The sequence below is a fragment of the Etheostoma spectabile genome, chromosome 9 (genome assembly GCF_008692095.1).
Source record: "Etheostoma spectabile isolate EspeVRDwgs_2016 chromosome 9, UIUC_Espe_1.0, whole genome shotgun sequence".
NCBI classification, from domain to species: Eukaryota; Metazoa; Chordata; class Actinopteri; order Perciformes; family Percidae; genus Etheostoma; species Etheostoma spectabile.
In genome coordinates, this window is record NC_045741.1 from 25,823,095 (window position 1) to 25,850,821 (window position 27,727).

Below are 27,727 nucleotides of genomic sequence, written 5' to 3' on the forward strand. Positions count from 1 at the left end.
GTGTGTGTGTGTGTGTGTGTGTGTGTGTGTGTGTGTGTGTATGCACGCAATGTGTTTGAAACCTGTATACAGCTGTAGCTCAATGGGTCACCGGCCATCTGGTGGCTACAGTTTGTCTGCCATGCTGGCATCAAGGTCAAATACTCGCTTTCTGCTGAGGACCACACACACAGACACACACAAATAGACACACACACACACACACACACACACACACACACACACACATACACACCCAAACACTATCTCAAAGTAGTAATGCAAAGCACTCACAGACAGATTGGTTTGTCGCAGATCTCACTTCATAGCTTTATAAAGTGCTCATCACTGTGTACACTGCAAATAATGACAAGTTCACATATTTCCTCTCTTCCATCAGGCTCATTAGGCATTTTCAGGTTTTATGTTGGCACATCATCTTTCTCATGTGATTGAAAGTTAGTTCTTGAAAGGAACATTAATAACATAATTCATGTAGCTTAGATATTTACAAGACATTTTCAATTAGGTTTTAAAGCAAGATAATTAGACATCCAAGGTAAAATTGCTGGCTTATAATTGGGGCATTGGCTCTTGAGACATTCTGTCTTATCAAAAGCTATTTCAAAGCACAGTGGCGTGTGCCTTATCCAAAACATTTATTTGATAGTATTTTGTTTTTATATAATAGTATTTTCTGTCTATGTTTTAAAGTACTTTAGACTACATTTCAATTTTTTTGTGCGGAATACCAAATTTGTGCGCTGTACTTCCTTTCAAAATGCAAACATGTTTACTGTTTTTCCATACTATAAATTACACTTTTTTCATAGTTTGACAGGTCTTATTATAATTAGCCGTGTTCCCTAATTATTATAGTCAGGTGTAATTTATTTATAAGATATATATAAGTTAACATGTTTTTAAATGTTAATTCATAATGAAAAAGTCATTGTCTACAGCCGCGAGAGGGCGCTTTAGGCTTGTGACAACTATATGCTGCTCCTATAGACAACTGAGAAATACTGAACACAAACAAAATGCCCCCAAAAGGAAAATCCTTGTCTGCAGATTACAAACTGCTGGTAGTAACATATACAGCCAAAAATGGTAATTGAGCAGCAGAAAGAAAGTGTGGAGTTTGTGAGGGACTGGCGAAAACGTTACTCTTACTGCAATGAAGTAAACAAAGGAAGCTAATGCTGAAGGAACCAGAGCTGGAGGAACAAGTCCACAGATGGGTTGTTGAACACTGGCTGCCAGGAGAGGCTTGTCAACGGTGCAGTTACAACTCCACGCCCTGGTAGTTGTTCTGTGTGCTATTGTGTAGTTGAATAACTGTTAATGTGTTTTGTTAACATAGCGGACACCTACCGCATTCAGCCTGTTGTTCTGTGTGCTAAATGTCTGTTCTTGGTCTTGGATTTTGTGCAAATAAATGCAACTTATAGTCCAGTCCAACTTATATATGTTTTTTTCCTTGTCATGGCGCATTTTTTAACTGATGCGACTGATGCGACTTATACTCCGGACCGACTTATAGGCCGGAAAATACAGTACTGATAATAATGCTGACCATAACTAGTATAAAACATTTGATTGTTAAAAAAGTCAGATCTGCACAATTGATTTCTGGACCACTTAGGGGCAGTAGAGGAAACTGAAAACAGCGTTGACATATTAATAGTGGTGATGGCAAATGTTAGCAAACAGTTGCAACAATTTACCGACAAGTCGTCCAAACTATGTGACCACATATATCGTTTGATCCTACCCTCTAATACGGAGCGTCTAATAAATTAGCGCCCCAGAGGGGGCAGGAAATATGACCCATAGGAGAGGTTAAAGGTTGCGGTTTTAAACACGTCTACAATGTTGTGAAACAGTCGCAGTTGGTTTGATTCAGGCACACAAACTACTTGGTTATGTGTAAGCAAAAAAAGTAGTACAATTTAGAAAAAGATTGTGTTTGGATTCAACTCAGTAACTTAGTTTGTTAAGTAAAGTTGAAATAACTAGCCTTTAATTTTCAAATAGATTACAAACAGGTCGTCTGGGTAAAAGTCCTGTGTTCATTTGACGCTTCCACCTCCAATCCCACAAACCCCTAATGGAAGTTCTCAATATTAGTACCAGATTACGTGACTTCCTTTCCTCCCTTTGCTCCCATCATAATTACAAAGGCTACTAGAGGATGCAGCATAACAATATTGTAAAAACGGCCTATGGGGTTGTTTTTTGGGGTAGATAGTCTCCAATGATCTTGGTGTCTTTTTTTTCTGCACCCCAAAAATATTTTTCTTTATTTTTTGTGAAGCCAAAGTACCCTGGTTCCAGAGCTCCTAATCTTGATCACATTTTTCAATCATTCAAAAAGATCATGTGCTTTGGTCATTGACAGCCGTGTCTGGAGCAAGGTGGATGAAAGCGTGAAACTGAACTAAAACAATACATTTTGGAGTTGGGGGATGATTCTCTCTCAAGTAAATGAGAGTTTACTTGTGAACAGTGGAAGTGGGTGGGTTTCTTCAAAATAAAATGAAGGATTAAATGAGAATATTGTCTTAAATCAATGTGTACCAAAGCCTAAACCAAATACTTTGTAGTCCGTGCAGTCAAATATCTTGCTCTTTCTCTCAGTCTCTCTTCAGTTCTGCAGCTATCGCTCCCTATCACTCCATCTCCATAGATTGTCATTCTCGCCTCGGGTGCAAGCTGTTGCTAAGAAACGGATAGGGGAGCCAGTGTATGTATTAGATAGGCTTTCTTTCTTTATATTTTTTTTCAACTCTGTGACATGTTCAGAACTTTTTCAGTGGTAAATGTCAGAAAATCAATCCCTTCTACCCTCCTCAACTTCATTTTAGTCTCTCTCAGTCTCACATTCTCTCTGCCCGGGCTTCAGTCTAAATATACACAAAAAAGCCTGTCTGCTTGGTTTTCTTGACTTTGCAAAAACAACATGTTGATTTTCCTGATTCTTGTATGTTTTGAGAAAATTACTCATTTCTGCTTAGCTTTCTTACATTTTTTAACAAGACATTTGACTAATTTAAGAAAGAAGAAAAGAATAGGTTCTACTTAATTTTTTCCACGTTGCCACTCAGTCTAAATACCTACACAGTGGATCATCTAAATGTCAAAGACATACCACAGTGTCCCAACAACTCCTCCAAACCCTACAACCAGGGCTTGACATTAGCTCCCGCCAACGAGCCAAATGCGGGTAGATTTCGGCAGTGGTGGGAAAAAAAATTCACCCTCACTAGCCACTTTGCCGCAAATGTTGCTGCTGCGTTAGGTTTAGCTGAAAATGGTAATGCCAAAAATGGGAATACCCTTCTTTTATCCAAAAGGCTAACATGAGCATGATGTCAGATACAATAAAAAAGTAAAACTGAAATGGGAATTATCAGTCAATCATTCAGATTTTAAAGGTAGAACCAAATAGGTCACCCTCACAACATTTTCTTGAATGTTCCACATATGTATGAATACTTTAATTCGGTTTTTGACTGTTTCTTATGTGCTTGAAATGATCCATAAGAGTGTCATGGTAATAGCTTTTGTTTTCTATGATTAAAATGTTTGAAGGGTCACACAATGGAGCAGAATTTGAGAGAGCTCACACTGTTTCTCTCATCAGGCGTGTCATCCATGTGACATTGCCCAAATATAGACTGGGAAGTCATACTTAATCTTTCAAAGTAATGCACTCCACATGTGAGTTAGAATCTCAATACTTCTAACAATGGCACTTAACCTATACCTCCCCTCAACAACCCTGCAAGGACCTTGACTTGGTTCAGCCCACCATTAGCTCAAGGTGAAGGGCAGGACCACCTTGGGTGAAATGAGGAGTGAAGGAACACATTGACTCTGTCTGCAGAGGGGCAGTGCTAATGAAGAATAGATTATGTCAATTAACACTTGCAACAGGGAGTCATTAATCAGCTAATGATGGTTCAGTGACACCCAGAAAAGAGGTGGGTGCTCAGAAGAGTGCTTGAAGTCACTGACTGACAGAAAAGATCTGTTGAACAGATGATGCTAATGCTTACAGTGTGTGTTGCCAACTGGCCATACTTTATGGGAGGGAAGTGTGTTACTCCAATCTTTAATTTTGCTGCATTTAATTAATTCTAATATTCTAATTAGAATAATGGGATTTATAACACAGCTTTGTTGAATACTCAATTCTTATTGGTCAATCATGGTGTTCTTTGGACTGTTATGCTGTTAAACTGTTATGTTTTTTGATATTTTATACTGTTATATTCTTATATTTTTTTGTCACTACACTAGACAGTCACTACACTTTATATCTTTGACTTTATATTTTTTATATTTTATACTGTTATATTTTATACTGTTATATTCTTATATTTTTTTGTGTCAACACTGCAAAGGGATTGCTTTAATCTCGTTGCACAAGTACCGTGTACTTGTGTATAATGACAATAAAGGCATTCTATATATTCTATATTCTATATGTATAGCAGACAGTCCTTAGGAGATTGGTGTGCATACGGAGCTCATACTGTTGATCAGCTATCACATAGGGAGAGAAAGTGTGCAATTACCGGGGAGCAAAGGTTTTAACAACCCGTTCTTATTTCCCCATTTTTAATATGCCTACCAACTCAAAAAAAGATTATTAATGTAATTATTGATATGATTATTGGATTGACCCCTTCAGGCTGATTCAAGACCTGCATCCTTCTGTTAGGGTTCTAATTTTGCAATTATGACCAGCCCGCTCTAACATCATCCCTTACTTAAACATTTTGCATGACCAAAATATTTGGGTGAAGTTTGTTTCTCCACATCCCCTCCAACACAGCACAGACACTTTTATTATACTGAAGCTGCCAAATGTATCTGTATCTATAGTTTGCAAGCATATTCTTTCCATGACCTTGACTTTGTTACTTATCACATCTTTTCTATGTATGCATACATAACCTTAACACACGTGTTTGCTCTCAGGGATGGGCCTGGAGACAACACAGTCATGCTTTCTGTCTGTAGATGTTATGCAGCTAGTCTTCGAATGGCTAATGAGCTGTTGAATTGTAGGTCAGTGCTGTTTCTTTTTAATCTGTAGAAAAGGAGGATAATCAGGTTTGGGGATGCTCAGAGACTGTTTGGTCCCAGGAGAAAGAAGCAGGGTTGAATTATTTTACAATAAAATGCTTTATATTAAAAATAAAGGCATTTTTATTTCATGTTTTTTTTTTTTTTATATTTTGTAATCTTATATTTCATTCTCACCACTACTATGTTTTTAAATGTGGTATCATTCATGCAAAAAGTATGAAACAAACAACCTGTGCTTACATTTACACAATTGGGAAAGAAAGAAAGAGAAAAAAAGAAAGAAAGAAAGAAAGAAAGAAAGGAAAAAAGGAACAAGTGAAGAAACGTGCAATATGCCACATTTACAGTGAAAAGCAGATGTAAATGAATGCTGTTTTCTGAGGATTGGTTAGGCTTCATGTGCAGATGATTACATTTGAGTGTGCTTGATTTGCGCCAGCAGGCAGCTGTGTGCTGGTTGAGAGATGAACGCGGTCTGGATGAGAAGAGGCATGCAATCATCAGAGAAATGGTTATTTGCCTCAACCTTCTGCCGGACGGAATCAGAGCACAAATATGTGCATTCATGTCGTTTTGATCTAAAACAGAAATTGCAGCCACAGCTCCCATCTGTGATGACTTTATCTGCTGACATGCCGCTGGCAAATTTGCATCTCAATTGATTTATGTCTACAATGAAGCCAATTAAAGTCCATGTCAACATTTTTAATTTCCTTAAGAAATGGTCAGAGAATTACATTCAATTTTTTTGTTTGAGAAGGCGTTCTGGATTGCTTTTTCTGTTGAGAACATTACTCAATTCACTCGCTTACACACACACACACACACACACACACACACACACACACACACACACACACACACACACACACACACACGCACACATGCAAATGCTCACACAGACAGTGTGTGATTAGCCAGCGTCTGGCTGGCAGTGTGTTAACATGTGGCAAAAAAAGTTACAGAGGCAGTTGGACAGACATGCACGAAACAGGCAGATGCATTGCAACGTTTTTAGAAGAGACATAGATCAGAGAGACAGCTGGGTCTGGGAGTTAAAGGACTCTTAGAGAAAGCTGTGTTCATCACGCCAACGTACAGAAACAACAGCAGACCACGTTAACCAGCATAAGTATCACCAGTTCAGCTCTCGTTAAAGCTGCACTTGTCAACTTCCCACAGTGGCAGCCCCAAATGGCAACATGAGATATCTGCGAATTTGTCATCAGCCATAAATCCTGGAGGGTGAGCTCACTAACATGAACAGTTTGGAGTTTTAGATATTGTAAGTGCAATGGAATACCAGCTCTTTGCTCTTGAGGAGACACTTGTTTTTTTGTTCACTTAAGATTTTGCATCTGTCATATACTATTTTTTTAACCAGAGTTTATGCTGACACCAGAATTTAATCTAAATTGAAATAAATAGTCTGTAGAATCGCAATTTATTAATTTCAGTTTTACACATTATAAAATAGATTTAGCAAAACATTTAAGTTGCAAGAGGGTATGCAGTGAGGATCTAATCCAAATATCCAATGGTAATTCCGTTGACTATGCCTTGACTCAGTGGGGTGCATGTGGTTTTGGCAGAACAGATCCCAGGGGGAAAAGAACTGCAGTTCCCAGAAGTGCGTTGCAGCCAGAGATAGGATGACAACTACACTGCACATGGAAGTCATATCAATGAAGATGAATTCTAACTGACGGCATTGCCAAAATAACTAAAGCAACACTTGAATACGTGCCGGCGACTATCATAATGTCAACAATAATAAACGTTACTAAGACACAATTATACTCAGCTGTCGTAGGTAAATGTAATGTTTGTATTAATATTCATGTCAAACTTTAAGTTTTGTGTTTTTTGTTATGGTGGTGGAATACCATATTCATAAGGAAATCTGGTTAAGTGATTACTGAATTAAAATATACCTACAGCCAGGTAAATATTGGTTTCTTTGGTTTCTCTACACATACTGAATATGTGTGTATGTGCATTTAGTCAATCTTTAAATGGAGTTCTGTGTTTTTTAGCATTATTATTAGCGTTTGGTAATTATTTGGTGTGTGTACACTTCAGGTATGGCAATAGAGAAACTAAGAAAAGGATAACTGGAGCTCAGTTAACACACATGGCTTCACACATCGATAACCAGACAGAGAGAGAGAGAGAGAGAGACAGAGAGAAAGAGACAAAGAGAAAGAGACATAAGTGAAGACAAAGGAACAGAAAGATTAACATTGCTGGATAATAGGGACGTAGTGTAGTGACAGTGGTAAAGAAGAGGAATGGAAATAGAGTATAAGTAATCTTAGTCAACCTGTTCTCACTCCCAACATGTTAAATACGGTTGCCTGGTCAGTGGAAAAAAGTCTATATGGAAAGCACCGGACAGATCAGTAGAAGATGACATATTAACGGGGACATTGGTAGCAAGTAGTATGAAAGACCGTAAGGAGGTTGGTTGGGGTGGTGGATGGGTCAAACAACACAGGACCTTCACCCAGGAGTCCGGGGTTTGTGTCCCGATTGTGTCCCACTTGTCACATGCATTTTACAACCCCACCCATGTTAGTCAGTAAGTCCCGACCCAGAGTGTCTAAAGTGATGTCAAGTGTCCCGATGCTAAAGGAGACTTTTACCCTAAATAATAAACGCCAAAGGCCCATGCTCAAGCGTCCATATTTTACGCGCTGGGAGAGTGAGAATGTGTTGTCTTAGTCAGCTGTTGAAGCAGGATGCTGATTGGTGGTTGTTTCACTTCACCTGATGCTTGCTATCAATTGGCTGAGAAGTTTCAACTTCATAACATTCTATAAATAGATTGCTGACCTCACCACACCACTGAGGAGCAAGTAAATTAAAAATAAATAATACATATGGGATATGGGTTTCTGGGTGAAAAACATCACCACCATCTAGTCTGTATGGAGAGGCTTGAGGGAAGGAGAGAGAGGAGGGGAAAGATAGAAAGAGGCTATGAAGGAAAGAGGTAAATGAAAGGAGAGGAGCATTGAGTGGAAGGCAAGGGAACACTGCAGGGGAATTGAGGAGGTAAAGTACTGCAACACTACTGGATGCATCTGCTTAATCAAAAACAAGAAAAATGATTTCAAAAAATCGAAGTGCTCCAAATGTAAAGCTGTGATCTAAACTCGGATCGATATTTCTACTCAAAAAAGAAAAGAAAAACAAGACGGCGTAAGTTGCAGCTATTTGAGAGAGTTGCTTTTGCAAGAAGAACTCGGTTACCATTAGCACTGACAAGGATGAGAAGGATGCTTCCTGCGAAGCCACGTTATTTGATTTACAATTTAACCCTTGGAGGTGTAGTGCAAAAAACAGCTAATAGAATACTCATTGATACATTATACATGAAGTTTGCAATTTTCCTTATAGGAGAACTGCAAATAAGTCTGCTTCTCTAAAATGAACCCTCATGTTGTCCTCGGGTCAAATTTGTGTTTTCAAAGTTTCTATATCAGAAATATAACTTTCTTTTCAACCAAATTTCCCAAAAATAACATGGATGGTTCCATACTCTAATTGATTACTACTTTTATGGTCTACCCAGGTAAAAGTCTGTGATCATCCATAAACATAAGCATCTCTAACCTTAACTATTCTAGTCAAGATAATTCTTAATTTCTGCTTATTTTACCCAAAAGGTTAGGCATCATTTCATGTAAATGAGGTTTATTCACCATCAGTTCCATAAAGAGGTGGAACACTGTTGGTGGTAAGTTAGGAAGTTAGATAAAAAAAGATGTAACACATAATTGGGTGATCCTTTACAGGCTACATTATGCTTTGTAAACAGTCAAACCAAACCAAAGGGGAAAAACAAATGCACAGTCGACAGGAAGACAATATGAAGGTTAATAAAAAATATATTATTGCATTAGATACTTGATCTTTAAACATCATATAAATAACTTCCTGAGGATAAAAAATGGACATTGGGGGCTTTAAATAAGAGTTGAAAATGTTCACTGACTGTTCAGACTGTTCAGCTGACAGATCATTTTAAAAAGAAAAGTACAGTCTTAACCATATGTCTAACTGAATGATGTTTCCTGTTTTGTGTTTTTACCTTCATATTCAGTTTGATTTATCTTTCAACTGGTGGACACCTGAACTCATGCAAATGTATCTTCAATCCAGCGGGGTGACGGTTTCAGTTTTGATCCTAGTCGAGTTGACAGACAACTTCAGTGTTGTCTCTTTTTTTCTTTTAAGTAGAAAATAATCTGCCTCTCAGTGTGATGATCCAAACTCTGTCTCCCTGCGGAGTTGGACTCATAGTGTTTTGTCACTCTACTCGCCCCAAGAGAGCAATTGTCACGTTTTTTTCAAGAGGAAAACTATCAGGAGGAGGTGAGGTTAAATAAAATGAGTATTCAGTAACACAAGGACATGGAATAACAGTGCTTAAAGCGTAACTCTCGCCAAAATGCTACCTAGGGTGTTTTTGTGAATGTACCCCAGTCAAACTTTAGTTTGAACGCATAAGTAGGACAGAAGCGCCACTTTTAAGAGACACTTCTATGATAGCATCAAACATTTTTACACTAAGAAGGCTCAACACAAGAAGAAACTTTGCTCAAAGTATCACCAGGGGCTCTACACATGAACGTGAGCATTGAGAACATTGTTTGTGTACAAAGAGTTTGCTAAAAGAGGTTTTGAATGACTTACTTTAGCAGTTGTTTTTTCCGGGCAATAGGAGGAAATGGCATTCTTACTAGAAACTCCTTTTTCAACTACAAGGTCAATTTTGTTTTTCAATAATGACAAAATAACAAATTATCCGTGCATTTAAATAGAACTAAGCTTTAGGACCTTTCCATCTTTACTCTCCTCCCTGTTACGTTGCATTCGGAGATAGTAGCGCCCAGAAACAACAACTGCTAAAGTTAGCCATTCAAAACCTTTCTTTTTAGTAAACTCTGTGTGCACAAAGAATGTTCTCAATGCTTGAGTTCACGTGTAGACCCCCTGGTGATACTTGGAGCAAAGTTTCACGCTGTGTGGAGCCTTCTTAGTGCTTCAAAAATAGCTATTTTGAGGCCAGTGCCCCTACCTCTCCCATTCAAAAGGCCATTTGACCGAAAAACGAGAACACGGTAAAGCTTAAAAATGGCCCTTCCGTCCTAAATATGCTTTTAAACTAAAGTACATTCGGGTACATTCACAAAAACACCCTAGGTTGCATTTTGGGGAAAGTTACGCTTTAACCCATATGCGGTGTTCTCATTGACCAGGAACTTGTGCTTCCTGTCCTTATTTTTTTTTTACTGCTTTTGACAATTTAAAAAAAAATCTTTTTCACTTTTTTCACTTTTTTTGTTTTAATTTATGGTCAATAAATACCAAATTTTTGAGTTTACAAAAAGTAAAAAAATCAGACGATGTTGAGTGAATTACAGATTGGTTTATGACTTTAATCAGGATACTGTCTTAACACCTCTTGAACATTTTGTTTAATGCTATGAAATGGGTGTATTAATTTTGTAAAGCATGTTAGATGGTTTCCATCTCACGTACACGCATGCATCCAAGTTATTTTGTGGCAATTTGGTTGTGAGAAACCCATATTTCTGATACAAAAAAAATCTTTGAAAATGGGTCAAATTTGACCTGAGGACACCACAGTGGTTAAGTAAAACATTACATCAGTCATCATGAACGCATCCTCATACCTAAACAACAATTAAGTTAAATTTTATTTATAGTATCAAATCGTAACAAGAGTTATCGCAAGTCACTTTAAAAATTTCAGTATTTGTAAACACACTAGAATTTACAACGACCCATCAAATCCAATAATTCCTCCAGTATTTAGTGCAACAGTGGCGAGGAAAAACTCCCTTTTCTTGGTGGGCGGTTGTCTGACGGTGTTGGTTGGGGTACAATGAAAATGGCAATCATAGGCACATTAAAGATAATTGAACTATGACTAGAAAGAGTAGTTGAAAGAGTTCATGGGATAGCAGGGAACTGCAGGGCGTCGCAGGACGTAACAGGGCATAGCAGGACGTAGCAGGGCACTGCAGGATGTAGCAGGGCTGTAGCAGGGCTTTGCAGGGCGGAGCAGGGCATAGCAGTACGTAGCAGGGCACTGGAAGGTGGAGCAGGACCACAGCAACAGCTGCAACCATGATTTAGGTGCCACCGTGATCCAAGGAAAACTGCAGGGTGAGAAAACATAAGGTCTCTTGGGAATGAGAGCTCCCCAGAGCTAAGTTAGCATCAAGCATTTCTGGGACATGGATGCACAGAGAGAAGAGATCAGTGTGTCTAAGGAAGTCCCTTGGAAGTCTAATTTTAAACATGTGACCGCCACCCTTGACAGTAGGTGGAAGTTTTAGTTAGTTAGGAAAATGCACATATACAAATAGTTTAAAATGTTCCTTTATTTACTTTGCTTAGAAATGAAATACTACAGGTGATTCAGATAGTGATGAGATGCGGGTAATACAGTGTATTTCTTACTTTGCCTCTGTGTGTGCAAATTAAGTTGAAAATTGGGCCTCTTAACCAACTTAGAGTCAATCTACTCCCACTGTGCTTGAGTGTTTAAAATTAAATAAGTAAGGATTCAAAAGTGGATCAGCAATTTTCAACAAAGATGCAGTCAGCTCCTTAATTCTCACAGGTTAGAGTAAACATTTGTTTAAATGTGCTTTATAAATGAAATATGCCGCCTTGTTCCTTGGTGATTATTCTTTATCTACTAAAGCAAAAAACAGTACCAACAAAAGGGATTTAGAGGAAGACAGGAAACAATAAAATCCACTTAAGAATAGCTATTGTGCAAAAACACTATAGTCCCCTCAGGCAATCTAAACACATTTATTATTGCGCAGCTAGTCATTTACAAATGCCCGGACAAGTTTAGTATCTACTATACCACATGCTCACTTTATAATTTTCCATCTATTATCTCTGACCTATAACAACACAAACCATGAAACAAGAAAATGAAATAAGTTGTCTTATTCCACACAGACTTTGTTTGGGAGCTGATCTGACAAATTGGAGAGGTTAAGAGGAGGCTAGTCTCCCAGGTCTGCCGGACCTTCCTCCACATTGCTGGGGAGGAGGGTCCGGCAAGTCCACACATTGTTCCGTTATATGAGAAAATCAAGTTCTAGTTTTTTTTTTTAAACCAATCTCAATTGTCTTTTGAGTGCTTTTGCTGAGTGCTGCATGAAGCAACGGCGCCTCTGTAGAATAGTCCTGGGAAGGAACTTGTTTGGGTGGAACATGTGTACATTCAAAGGTTGATTTAGTTGTCCAACAGAAAACTCAGATTGGACAGATAGTCTAGCTAGTCTATCTGAGGAGCAGTTAACCATAGTCCTCAGAAATCCACCAGAGTTTAAAATTACAACACAAAGAAAGAGGAAGGTAACAGACATCTGGCTGAAATGAAAGACATCTGGCGGAATTTCCAACGGCATCTAAACAATCCCAGAAGTGAAACGTTGTGGACATAGACTACGATGAGACAAACAACAGGTAGTTTGTTAGAAGCTTTGTAACATTTTCACATGTATTGATATCCTTTTCATGCAAGGGTTGTTTCTTCCCAGAATGCTCACAGCTAGGATTAAAGGTTATATCCGGCACACCGTATTTATCTTTCAGAGCATTAAACTTCAGTCAGCCTTATTGTGAGTATTTGAGAGTTTTCTTGGACTTGACCGCTGTGAGACTTGAGTGACACTTACCTGATTGACGCTTGACTCCTTTGAGAGGTTTTGACATGGAAAACAGAACATGCACACTATGCACGGCCACACAGCTCAAATTTTCAATTATTATGTATTGCATTGACTCAGCTGTATACAAGTTGTTGTTTTTCAAACACTTTGTCCTTTTAATAAATACCATTAACAGACGTGAACGACCTTCAATTGACTTGGAAATGACTTACTGCAAATACTTTTATCTTACTTGTTTTCAAGGACTTAAGACATGACTTAAGACTTGACTTGAACTTGTCTATGTAGAATTGAAACTAGATTTGACAAGAATTGACAGCTCTGTCATCTGGCACAGAACTAGGTTGAAACAAACCAATAAATGAATGTTTTACTAGTGTAGGATATGCTCATAGTTGGAGTGTAAAAGCAATAGCAATGATAACCGTACTTGTGGCACAACATGTTGAAATGTAAAGAAAAAAACGCACAATGTATTGTGTAGGTCTAGACCACACCCAGCAAGGATTGGGTGCGACCGATTTGGGCAGAAACCTCTGACAGAATGTGGTTCTTGGTGGGCGTCCGAGAGAGAGAGAGAGAGAGAGAAAGATTTTAAAGATTTAAAGATTATTTTTTGGGCATTTATAAGCCTTTATTTATACAGGACAGCTGAAGACATGAAAGGGGAGAGAAAGGGGGAATGACATGCAGCAAAAAGGGCCTCAGGTCGGAGCTGAACCCGCTGTCAATATATATATATATATATATATATATATATATATATATTGAACGTATTATTGAAACAAGAACAAGGCAACATCTGCTAATTTTGTCAGTCGCTTAGCAACAGTGTTCTCACTTCACATTTCAAAAATGTATTCACACACATTGCATTTGTAGGCAGCAAAACACTTTGTCTGGATTATCAAATAATAACAATTAGTCTCATTTATATTGGCTATAAACTCCCACCATAGAAAGGGCTGTGGCCCTGTTTCCACCTGTTTATGTTCCATTTTCCTTCTTCATCCAGCAGTTGATTAGCCTAACAGAGGTGCACTTTCCAAGCTTTTAATGGTTCCCATTGAGGGGCTGGGCAGTGTGTTGCTGGATGCCTTATAGTGAATGGGCATCAGGCTTTAATGAGGCACAAAGAGAATGGAAGGGGTATGTCTGGACTAATTTCATTAGCTCCCTCCTGTCCCCAGTAATTGTAGTCAGAGATAAAAAGGACATCCTTAGAAGGGGCATAGTAATCCAGAGGACAGCATAATGCTCAGAAAACTGCTGATATATTGTTTATGGATTGTTGTAAGGGGGTATGTGTCTGGTGACGACTGCATATGTGTTTTAGAAAGGAAACCAGATTTACCATTACCAGTACCATCTTCTTGCCTTAGGCCTCATTGACATCATATCATACCCTAGCCAAGTGTAGCCGACTTACAACTCCTAGTTGTAAATCCAAGTTGGATATTCCGAGAAATTTTGACAGCTACAATATGTCACTCAGCTATACAAATGTCAACAAACTGGCTGAATGGCATAATGTATGGACTGTACTGACAAGTATATTTAATACACAGTTTTGTCAAATGTTTTGGTCCAGTCCTTGAATGATAGTGACTATATTAACTGAAAATTATCTTTTAAATGTTTCATATTTTTTGTAATCTGGTTTCATCAGGAAATAATTGGTAACTTGTACATTTTGAAATGAAGTTAGTATTATGTATTATATGTTCTGTGTTCAATTTAAACCCATTATAATTTCCCAAACACATTTGTTTTATGTAATATAAGGTCAAATATCAGTAGTTTGACCTTTAACTGGGACAGGAGGTCAGGGTTTAGAACCTAGGTTCTGTAACGTTAAAGATCTGCGGTTTATGTTTTCAACGATAACAACAATATTTCCCTACCGTCAGTCATATGGTCACTTCCATGCATACTGTCACATTCCATTTTGAAAACATCAACATTAATGGAATCTAGGGTTTTGCAGAATTGTCCAGTATCTTGTATACAGTATTTTCTGAGAATCAATTTCACTTGCATGTTATTGAAATGTTTAAAAAAATAAAACAACATATTTCCAGTTGGTGCAGGAAGCCCTTTTTTCATTTTAAGTGATAAAGGGCAATTTGAAATCTGCTGGCAGCCCCACACTCATTGCCACAGTCATCAAATCAGATCAAATGCATTTGTCACATACATAATCACACACAATACAATGTTCAGTAAAATTCACTGTGTACCTGTTCCGTCTCAACACCCGGAAGCAGTTTGTGGTCGGCAGAAAGACAAAACAAGGGTTAAAAGTAGCTCACTTCTTTTTAATTTTCATTCATTGGGTGTTACTACAGGGCTACCCATTGGGTAACCGTCATGGAACAATTTATGAACACTTCCAACTCAAATAACGTGAGGTATCTTTGTTGTTCTCTGGACATGGCATGCAGCTTTAAATTTTCTAGCTGGAGGAACAAAATGTAATATTCAATGTACCGCCAAACAGCAGCTGCCAGCTGATTTATTGATGACTCATTGATGCCAGAATTATGCACAGAACAGTTAGCTGATAGTTGGGATCAAACTGAGTCAAATTGAATTATCCTGCTGTTTTATTCCATAGATGTTTGTAAAAATGGTAATTTGAGCATTTGAGGATACGCTGCAAGAATGTCTCTCCATGTCTCTTTTTCACTCTTTCTCTCTCACTCGCTCTCTCCTTCTCTCAAGGTGCCATTAAAGAAATCCCCAATTACTCCTAATGATGATGTAATCAAGCACGGCTGACGTGCCAGAGAGCTTTAATTAAGTTATTAATTAGCTGAATAATGGGGTTTTTATTCACCGGCACAGAAGCCACAGTCTCCCACGGCAAGAAGGTGTGTGTGTGTGTGTAGGTGAGCCGTGACGAGGTGTGTGTGTGTGTGTGTGTGTGTGTGTATGACCAAGACGGGGAGCCAGACTGAAGCAGAGACAGAAATTAGTGAGTGGGTGAGAAGATGATGTAACTGTCAGAGAGAAAGAAGAAAAAAGATAGAAATGTTTTTTTTTTATATTATAGGTATTAGGTATGTTTATTATAGTTTTTTTTCTGCAAATTACAACACATGTTGTTAGGTGGTCAAAATGAGATTCACATGTTTTCAATGGTTAATGAAGAACAAGCAGAACAGAACTCATTTACCAGATCTTGAGTTTTTTTTTCCTCCAATTACAGTGCAGTATCATAAGAGTGTTATGATAATATCTCACCTTATGGCTCCTCTGCCGGAGGCCAATTTAACCTTCTCACATGTGCTGAGTGCACGCCATAGATGGCAGGCAGACAAAAACATATCCATGCAAAACATAATTACCTGAATATGAATAATCAGAGATGACCCGGTGACTGCAAAGGTGCATTGCTGGTTGATCCAAATTAACTCTAAACTAAGGGCCTTCATTTTTCTGCAAATGAGTGTGCTTCTCCAGATAATGCATCTTATTCATAAACCAGCTTGGTATTTTTCTTTTCGGTCTTTGTAGTAGTTTACTGTTTTCCTCTCTTCTCCCAACTCAACCAAACCTAAAACTCACTGACCACCCTCCTGTCTTCCATCAGACTTACTAAGATCACTCATGGTGAAAACACTCGCAGCTTACTGCTTGCTTTTCCCTCCCTGCATTGTTTATGTAGCTGCATTACTGTTTGCATATGAATATGCAAGTGAGACTACTTCCTGGTATTTGGTTTCATCGTGTGCAGCAAACCGTCAAAGCATCTGTACCAGACTGTTGCACAGTTAGGTACACCATTGCCAAACAATTGGTATTTGGCGAAGGAATGATGCAGTTTTTCTCATTGAAGGTGTATTTTAAATTCCTTTTTTCTTTCTTTCATATGTATTCAAAGTTATGACTAAGGTTACCGGTATTTTCCACCAGGCTGCGCTGCGTTCCGGAGGTGCCGCGGGCCCTGCGAGCAACCACGCCCAATATAGTTAATGTTTGATATCCCACCAGCTGCACCACAGCACATCCCAAAAGCGTGTGTGAAGCGGCTCTCCGCTTGCTCCCCTAAAGATACGCACCAGGTCGATTTCCACGCGAGCCACAGCAAGAGAATCCAGTCAGTTTACCAAACCGCACCCTGCACAATAAAACTCGACAAAAAAATAGGAACAGAAGTTAACAATTTCACACATTACAGTGATGTGATCTATTTAAATTAGCTGGCTTCATGGTTAAATGTATTTGCTCTTGCCAGTGTATCACCGTGTGTTCTGTCCATAGTAAATCCCCACCAATCGGTCCCAAAATTTCCCAGTAAGATATTATCTGCCATAAAATAAGCATATTCTTTGTAAATCTTTACATCTATTCACCAGACGAAACAAGCAGGCCTGCCTTAATGCACAATCAAAATTTTCTTCAAAATATTCAACGCTGGCTCTCTCAAATTTTGTTGTTGTTTCTTATAATGTAGGGATTCTGAGAATGACCAATCTGGATTTCACATATTTGAAGTAAAAATTAACAGAAAAAAAATAGTCAAATCACATCACATCACATTCCCTGCAGTAATGACTGCAGAATGCAGAATTTTGGCTGTGTAGGAAGGTAAAACAAATCTGGTCACATATCTTTACCTACATCTGCTCTTTTTATCCACATTTCCAGGTTCAGATTCTCTATATAAAAAAAAGAACATAGACTGCATTTTAATACCAGGTGTGAAACAAGTGTTATGATTCAACAGCTGTCACAAACAGCTGAATGGAGTTGGGATACATTCATTTGTGCTGAGATTCATGTTTGCCAGTTTCATCCGTAATTAACATTTTGACATCATGCATTAAAATGAGTCCTCTGTATGTTGGGAATTTGAGGGTAAAGAAAGCTTTTGAGCTACAAATGCTTCCAATAGCCTTCTCAAAGCCTCGTTGGTTATCATTAAATGGAAAAGCTAATAGGAACCAAAGTGGCTAGCTTTAATAGAGATGTAGAGATCCCTTGTCTCTTATTGCCTGATTCCATTCACTGTCTGGCTGTGCTGTTTGACCTTGGTGTGTGATGCAAGCTCACAGCACTGCAGTGGCCTAATACTCTAGTTAGCCTATCATAGTGTGTGTGTGTGTCTGTGTGTGTGTTTGTCTGTGTGTGTGCGCCCCTATGTGTGTTTGTGTGTAAAATATGTAGAGCTTTATAAAACTGGTAAGAATGCACATCCTAACTTCCTCCCCATTCACTCCTCTACATCTACATTCCCCCTCTTCTTCTACCCACTCGTTTGTCCTCCTTCCCTTTTGCCCTCTCATATATTGTCTTAGCTATCAGCCAATCCACCAATGGCTCTTATTCTTCAATAAGTGGAGGCGATCCCGGCCCGCTGGGGGAAAGAGGATGGAAGCCGAATGAATACAGAAAGGCCTTTTATCTCTTTCTCTCTTTATTCCGTCTCCCTCACGTTTCCATTCCCTCACTCCCTCTCTTTATCTCTCCCCCACTCTCTGCTTGTGTTTCTCAGGAGATTGCTCTGAAAGCCGGGTGCATGCCGAACGGTCCGGCAATGCGTCGCTTTGCCTGTAGCAGCCTATACTAACAGAATTATCAACTTGGCTCCAGACTGTTATTGCCAGTTTGACTCACCTTCACCTTCCTGCTTCACACACTCTCTAGCCTCTGCCAGCCTATTCAGCGCCGGCCTTGGCTGGACAAATACACAGATCTGGCCGTAGAGGAGAAGCCTGAGGCCTGTGGGATAAAGATGTATTAGGTGCTTGAATCTGCAGCCTTAAGAGGATAATTCAAATTGACTGCAAATAAAAGATAAATAACGACAGGGAGAGGCTACACATTGATAACCCCATCATTACCATGTGTGTAATATACGGATGCGTGTAAATTCCTAATAGTCAATCAGCTGATTGCAAAATCAACAGTAACTGCAAACGGCTTTTTTATAGTTAGTTTTTATTTTTGACATGTCAAACATTTCACATCTGATTGCAGATCTAGTTAAAAACAGAAACACATCCTTTGTTAATACATAGGCAAAGCCAAAAGAAACACATCAATCATATTATGTACATCTACAAAATAAAGATCAAAATGTTTATGTACAACATTTCTAATAAATTGTGCACTGCATAGCAAAATAATTGTGCAAAAAAGGATCTTCTCACTAAATTTGCATTTGTTCCATTCTGATTAAGGTCTTTTTTCCTCATTTTCCAGGCTTACTGTAAGTGACTGGAAAATTCAAATGTTTACACGTAATGTAGCTCCATGGCAACATATGGGCATGTATGACATAAGATGCCCACTTGTGCTTGATATTTCAACATTTGCATTGATGAAATGATGTAGGTTGGTGGGTGGGAGCTCTTATCAAATTCTATTTTAAGAGTTTGCAGCTAAAGCTGTTCCATAACATTTTGTGAAAACTGAAGCATGAAATACAAATGTGTTATTACAAATGTTACTGTTGAACTTATTGGGTTTGGACATTTCAACTGCTAGACGGCAGTAGTGCAGCCACATGTAGGACATATTTACATCTTGTAAATGCATGTATTCATTTCTGTCACGTTGGATGAACACTTTGCATTCTAACATCTTTTTCGTTTATCATTGCTATGAAACACAAGCTTCTGTAGCAGCACACATTACTTCTTCATGTTTGTGTTAGCTAGTGTTTTTGTTCATGTTTCATTGATCTTTTAACATTATATATACCATTCGGATGTTTTCACCACTTCTACACTTCATTAGTTGACCAATTATAATGCCTTGTCCATTAGTCAGTGTAAGAACAGCCAGCTGGTCATACAAGCCTCCAGAAGCCCTCCCACACATTTACTATGTTGGCTGGTGCTTTTCTTTGTCAGGCAGGGAGATATTTATCTGTTTATATATACCAGCCTAATTATGTGTCAGCTATAGATTTAAGCTGCCAGCATCATCAAAGGGTTTAAGTCTTAAACCAGCCTCATTACACAAACTCCTATCAGTTCTAATTGCCAATTCAGGAGCATATGGATTGTCCTGTGTAGTTAGGCTTGTTAATACGTGTCTTAAAGGTGTGTTTGATATTGCAAGACTACCACAATAACGTATGTATCTTCAGGCTTATTTTCAGGACATTATGTTCATTTTAACAAAATAAAATGATCCAACCATAGAGAAACGTCTCCCATTTATCCAACTTCCGGGGCAAATGTCACTTAAAGGATCAAATACTAGAAGGCCCGACCATTAATCTCAAGGAATTTAAACAGTATTTCTACTAGGAAGGTTTTTCTGTCACTTGTACAAACCAAAACGCATAATCACACGCATAGAGAACATGAGGTCCTTATTTTATGTGAACATTACAGGTCTGTCAGACATTACAGTTTGCTCCATTATGAATTGATGTTTCAGGTGTGCATATTCAAAGTCATGAATAAGCAGTTCTCATGCCAGTCTGATCCCGTTAGCTTTTAATTGCTTTGAAACACCCCTCTGGTCCCCTATGTTTAGAAATTGTTCAAGAAGCCATGAATTGTATTCCTGCACTGGATTACCATTGGCACAATATGTTGCCAGATATCAAGCATATAATGATTGTTTTTTTTAAAGATTATTTATTTTGTGTGCATTTTTAGGCCTTTATTTCAAAGGACAGCTGAAGACATTAAAGGGGAGAGAGAGGGGGAATGACATGCGGTACAGGGCCATAGGTCGGAGTCAAAAACCCGCAGCGTTGAGGAGTAAACCTCTATATATGGGCGCCAGCTCTACCAATTAACCAACCAGGCGCCCCTAAGCATATTATTATTATAGTGATAAATGACACAACATAATGAGCAGCTTAAAAGTGTTTCTCTAGTATGTATGTGTATGTTAAAATGTCTCGATCTGTAAGGCTAAAAGTCCAGCTGCTGTTCCATTTCTTGCCTATAGGTGGTGCATGTTGTCACATTCAGAACTGCAGCTCTGTAACTGCTGGCTGCTGGCTCTGCTCCTCTGCTATTGGATGATATTGGTAGCGGTGGGTCTGGCTCGTTTTGTTGTTGACAATAGATTAGTCAGAGCTGCCCAATGTGTGTGTGTGTGTGTGTGTGTTTATGTATGTGTGTGTGTGTGTGTGTGGGAGTACACTGATCCACCGGGCTCTGATAGTCTGTTCTGTTGCAGTCTGGTTTAGTTCCACACACCAGTGTCCCATGCCGCAGGGCAACGGCTGTTGTTGCATTACCCAGAGGGTATGTGTGTTTTCAATCTCAACGTGTGTGTGAGCGTGTGTTTGGCTGGGCGAGTTTCAGACGTGATCCATTGGCCTGCTGGCTTGACGTGTTGTCTCTCGTACACACTGAGCCGATGGGAGTTGGATTTTGGAGTACGATGCTGTTCTTTTTCAGCAGCTAGCTTCCCTCTTTTCTTAGTGTCTCACAAACACCCACATACGGATACACACACACACACACACACACACACACACACACACACATACATGACTAAAACACATGTGCATCCACATAGATTCCTGCATTGACAAACTGATTTTGACCATGCACACATGGACACACACACACACACACACAGACACACGCACAGACACAGACACACACACACACACTCCTTATCTAATAGCTCCAATTGTAGCGGCTTGTTCAGCACAAGCCTCAGAGGGAAAGAAAAAGACTGTGGGAAATAGACAAAGACAGAAAGAGAGAGATGCATTTCCGATATGAAACTCCACCCTGTCAGCATATTACCAGCTGCAGTGGAGCCTCATTGCATTCAGAGCACATATTTCTCTATTTTTACCACCATGTGCTCTTGCAATGAGCTAAAATGGAAATAACAAGTGGCCTGGGAAATGATCAGCATTCAGCTTGGAAATGAAAGGTTAGGAAAACCAAAGGTGGACAACAAATATCAAATAACACATAACAAATATCGACACTCCAGGACACGCAGTGATATTTGTTATTTGTTATTTGAATATACTTTGGCACACTCCTGTTTAAATAGTGTTAAGCTTAATTTATGGTCCCCGTGGTGTTCCGGGCACGAGGTGCTATAGTTTCAAGCCCGAAGGTACCGCAAGCTGTCGCGACGCGTGGTTGTGCACCTCTGAATTTGTGATACTCTTCGCCTACACTTTCAATTCAACATGGTCGGTTGGGAAGAGCAGGTTCATCTGTACAAACATCTGTATGATTTTTCAGTATGATCTGTATGATGTACAGACCGTAGGAAGTCAAACAGCCTTAATTCTGTCTTCAGGGAGAGATACCGCACTGGGAAAAGAAGAAATGTTTTACTGGAGAGTGTGAAAAAACGTGAGAGATCTTTTTGTCATAGCTAAAAAACAGCTTCATGGAAAGAGTGTCATTTCAATTTGGAGATAAAAAAACAGTTAACGTCCTAGCCTTTTATGTAGCTTTGCTTTGAGTCCTACATTTAAACAATGGAATCTTATTTTTTTAAATATCACACAAAAATCCTTGGAATATCACAAAACATTTGATTAATAATAACATCGAAGTATTGCCCAGTCCAACTGTTATTGCATGCTTAGTAACCTAGTGTTGTTTAGTGAAACCCTACTTTCCCGACTTTCTTTAGTCTTGTAGTTGTTCTCCTAGTTGCCTATTTTTGGTTAACCATTTATTTCCCCTTATCAACAACAAAATCCTTCTTGAGGGGCAATGTAAATAATGTAAATGCATTTTTCTAATATGTGTGATGATTATTTGGAAGCATTTGTTAATTGAATGTTTTTAATGTGAGCTTGTCTGCTTGTAAAATGTGACAGTATACCTCTCATACAGTGTTACCAGTATTTAATCACTTTGAACATGACTATTGACTATGTATTCACAAATAAAGAAGCTGTAATACTCAAATACACACACACACACACACACACACACACACACACACACACACACACACACACTATTGTGTGCTTTGTGTATGTGCTTTTGAATTATTAAGTTTCCTACAAAGAGCAAAGAAGGGATTTCACTTCTCTCCCTGTGTGCTTCAAGATGGAGAATCTGTGAGACAGCAGCAGAGATAGAAGGCGAGACTGACATGAAGAGATGGATAAAATAAAAGCATGATTTTTTTATGTTTTACAATCTGTTTTGCTGGAATGCCTGACTGAATTGCATTGTGTATTTTACTCTGTCAGTTTTATGTTTTTTGGTCTGCTGTCTTTAAAGTAGAGACGTTGATCTTTCTTTTTGAGCTGATTAGGTAAAGATAAATGAAAATGAGAAGACAGACAGAGCGAGGTTGTTATGTTGTTGTATTCCCTACAGCGACGTGGAGGGAGGCGTCGTATAGAGCAATCAGAGAAAGAGAGACTGAGAGAGGAATGTGGTGGCTTTAAAAGAAGATAACGAACAGAAAAATGAAAGGACACGAAAAACAGAATCAAGACTCCAAATGAAAGTTTCATGAGGGAAGAAAGCATTTCAAGATATCGCTGGATGGTATGAGATAGGGAATGTTATAAGATTTTGCTGCTTTGTAATTACACATTATAGCCATTTTCTCACATGAATTCCAGACAATGTTAGGAGAATAAGGTTTCCTTTTTCACGCATATAGCACACAACAGGAGATTGTCCATGTAAGCTGCGTTCCTACTTTCTGAATATACTGTTTGATTTAGATGAGGGGTGGCATCTGGGTAGAACGTGTAGGAGGCAGGTCATGACGTAGATTACAATCTGTTCATAAATTGTTCATAAAAAACCAAGTCTTTTGCCGTTCCTTGAATTTGTCTGACGATTTCCACATCGGGGCTCCACCAACAGAAAGTCCTGGATGTCATGGTCTCTACAGAGCATTAGACAGTATTGTTGCATTCTGCGTCTAAATCGCCCTTCTTTTTCATCCTAAGATGTTTACTTTCTTCCAGTTTCTGGTGAGCCGCCATAGAAATGCCATCAAGACACCCACTAGCTCACCGTGAATTCTGAACACAATAGCTGCTCTATTCACACATGGGCTCAATTGGAGATGACACAGTTTGTACGGTGCTGGTAGGGTCAAGACCATTGGATGTCTGATTTCAACTGATTCAGACATTTGCATTCTCCCATACAGCTCTGCCGCGTAATGTTTAGATAATTTCAAGTTTGCATTGCATGTGTGGACGGAGTTTAGGATTGTGACACTGGGATTTGAATCGAAAAATGCTGTATCAGTTGTGATAACCTAAAGTGGTGGGGAATCTCCACTTGTCCCGTTTTATCCCTCTTATTATGTATACTTTAGATTTCTCTCTTTTTGTCTCACACACACACACACACTCAAACACACACACACACACACACACACACACACACACACACACACACACACACACACACACACACACACACACACACATAGGGATCTCTCTCCCTGTTCATGTCACCTAATTTATGATAAAGGACAGATTGCCATTTGTCTGAAAGCTTTTTATGACTGTGCAGACCTTGTTATGGTACCACACCATCTATTATCTGCTAGAGGTGTGTGTGTGTCCGTGTGTGTGGGTGTGAGCGAGCGAGACAAACATGGATTCATGCAGCAACACTATAATAGGGCCTCTATTCTGCAGGCGTTATTTATGCATTGGCCACTCACTGAGAAACCCCACTCTGTATGCCTGATTCATTATCCTGAGAGAGAGAGACAGAAGAGGTAAGAAGGGATAAAGAGAAGCCCATAGCCAGCCTTCTCCTTCTTTTGCTCTTCCTCTCCCCCTCATCCTCCCCATCACATGGATCTCCTCAGAGCTGGCACTGTGAGTGCGTAGTGCCAGTGCACCAGGCTTTTATTGTGATTGAGTCCGCCGCTTACAAGAAATGATGCAGGGGGAGGCGGTCTCTGTCTTGCAAACAGACAGATAGCTCAATCCTCAGCTGTTTTGCCTTCATCCAGGCAAGACACTGCACGTACACAGCTGGATAGTCTGACAAAGAGGATGTGGTGTCATTATTATGTCCAGGGCTTTAAATTAACTTGTTTTAATAACCAGCCAACATGGCTAGTACATTTTTAAATTCACCAACCAGTCAGATTTTCCACTAGCCAAATTTTTACTAATTTCTACAAATAACTTACTACTTAATACTACTTAATTTAGTCAATACTAAATGCTAGACTTGTAGCCGACGGTTACACAACACGTCACAACATAAGTGTTAATAGGAAATGTAGGATTAGTACTACAGGCAGTGTCAGATAAAGATTGTGTTTCCAAGCCACTTACACACAAAACTGCCCAAATTTCTAGGCGGAAAAGAGACTAATCTGGAAAAATGTACGCAGCCGGCGATTCAAACAGACGCAGAGCTGTTCGCTGCTGTCGGTGTTGTAGTTTATAGACGGCCCCTAAGCACTACCACTACTGCTACTAGAGACCAGTCTTATTTCTCCAGGTTGGAGGATGGCTCAATTTGATGAAAATTAGTTTGTAGCTCATTGTTAACCTTACTACGTTATGAAAGATCAAAGTCCTTTGTGATGTGAATTTAATATAATTTCGCTGTAGAGTAATTGATCCCAGAAGTTTGAATCTGTGACTTTCCTCACGTTTATGAAACCGAGAGCATGGCTTATGAATCTAATTTATTAAACCAAGGGAACAGATTTATAATCTGTGCGCACGGTTTAGTTTTTTTTCTCAGCTGACCCCAGGGGGGCTTCGTACGTTTCACCCTATATGAGGGTGTTTGGACAAACACCAAATGTGAGTAAAACTCCATCACAGCCCTGGGAGTAGTACAGAAGTAGTTGAAGTAGTCAGAGTAAAGCAGGCAGAGTATTGGTAATTGCAGGAACATTTGTCCTGATAGTATTAGCAGCAGTAGTAGGAGTGATAGAATTAGTTGAAACAACAGTAATATTAATGTTGAAAGTGCTGTTGCCCCTCTTGTCAAAAGAGCATACAAATTATGGTATCACACACACACACACATACACAAACACATATTTTGGTCAGCCCTCTCTGTTCCCTGCTCAGCCGCCCAGGGTTAGGAGTATTGTGAAACACCAAAACGTCCTTGCGATGTGTGCAATCATTTCTCTCCATCACAGATTCCCCTACATCTCCTTATTCTCCCTCCTTCGTCTCTTTACATTCATCACTGCTTCTCTTTCTACCCATTCCATTAATTCAGTTGATTTCTTTTGCTTCCGCCTCTCTCACTCTTGCCTGTCCCTCTTCTTTCTGTGCCTCTCTGCCCTTTCTACACTCATTTGGCCATAGGCAGATAGAGGCAGAGAGAAAAGAGGAAAAGTGATTGAACATTTACAACTATCCTGGAAATCTCATTGCTGTGGGCTCGTCATTGCGACAGCTTTTATTGCCTTCCAGCAGGAACCTTCAGATAGGAGGGCCAACCTCATCTCTTTGGACACAAGCACTTAGACACACATACCTACACAACCATTCCAACACCCCTTGGTGCACACGTACAATACATACTTGCATAGTCATGCATATATCATGAAAGGGCGCACACCGGCAAGAGGGCACATCCACTCAGAAACACATACTGCTTGTGCACACTAGATCCCAGAAATATGTCATACATTTCTCAGTATGAAAGAGAGATGGGCACAGTCGGCACAGTATGACCATAAAGTAAAGCGTGCTTTTCTGTGTGTGTGTGTGTGCGTGTGCATGTCTTCCTGAAGGAAGATGAGAGGTTAGGAAATAGAGGGGAAGTGAGATGACATGAAAGCGAAGGAAAGGAAAAGAGAAGGGAATGGAAGCAACATAAAAACATGACAACCAAATCCAGGGCAAATCACCAGATTCTGGGCCCTGTAGAGAGGCATTGTCTATGGGCCCCTCCCTGCATTCACAGCTATTCATTCAAGCATCTTTTTGGGCCCTCCTCATATGAGGGCCCTAGGTACTCAGTCTCCTTTTCCCCCCCCAGTCTGATGCCCCTGACCAAATCCATCATCCTCTGTGTGCATGCACATGTTCATGTGATTGTACATACTTGTGTGTGTTTACTCCTACCTGCGTGGCAGGGCTGTGTTTTATGGTCCTATAGCCATCAGATAGCAGTGAAGGAGGAATCCATTGGGATTGAGCATCTGTCTGGAGATGAGCTCCTGTAGCTGTTAGAGTGAGATTAAGATGGACTTAAAGTGCTTTACATACACCAGCCTTCCGCTCCCACCAACATTATCAAGGACACTTTTTAATCTTAGAATGAAATACAGCAGCATTGTTGCTGCTCTGATATCAGCATACTGCATCAGTGAAGGAAAATAAAGTGTACTGCTTACAACAGCGCTTGTAGCAATAATAGTAAGAGTAGTACAGTAGGACTCTAGGTGTTCCAGAAGTACTAAGTCTGAAAAAGGCACCCTCCATATTTGTTTCAATTATATTAATGTAAAGTCATAGTGCCCTTGATGTCACGACGACGTTTGATAGGATGGAGGCTGTGATGATATATTAATGTGTAGCCATACCCGTTACATGCAGGACAAATGCTGGCATTGTTTGTAAAAAGTTTTTTGTAGAATAATCCTATATTAACATTATTGTATGGTGATAGCGTTGATGCAACCCAATTAACTTGATTAAATTCAGACCCAAAATCGGTCTTTAGGAATGAGATGGACCCTTGAAGACCCTATGTCAGAACATCTTCCACATAGCCTTGTGCTTACTCTACATACCGACGGCAGTGCAGTGTAAAACGCAATAAGTGTAACTTGTTCTCCTGCATAGCCCAAATTTGTGATTGTTACACAAGCGCTACTGCAACACCAGGCATTTTTAAGAAGTTGCATCAAATTCAAATCAAGTAAATTGGTTTATTTGCAGAATGAGAGAATCATCTTGCATTTTTGACCTATCAAAAGCACAGAAAGTTCAGTTGTCCATTTACTTACAATTATTTTGTCAACTTGTCAATGTA

General features: G+C 39.4%; 1 protein-coding gene and 1 long non-coding RNA gene across 3 annotated transcripts in view; one reads left to right on the forward strand and one right to left on the reverse strand.

Moving 5' to 3' along the window:
* The window catches only part of nlgn1 (neuroligin 1), a 405,821-nt gene that overhangs the window by 294,731 nt on the left and 83,363 nt on the right, over nt 1-27,727 (forward strand). The window lies entirely within an intron of this gene.
* On the reverse strand, nt 930-27,727 carry LOC116695276 (uncharacterized). Its single transcript, XR_004333408.1, has 4 exons — nt 27,717-27,727; nt 24,903-24,911; nt 13,034-13,039; nt 930-1,004 (listed from the first exon to the last, which is right to left on the reverse strand). It is a non-coding gene; the product is annotated as an uncharacterized LOC116695276 (long non-coding RNA).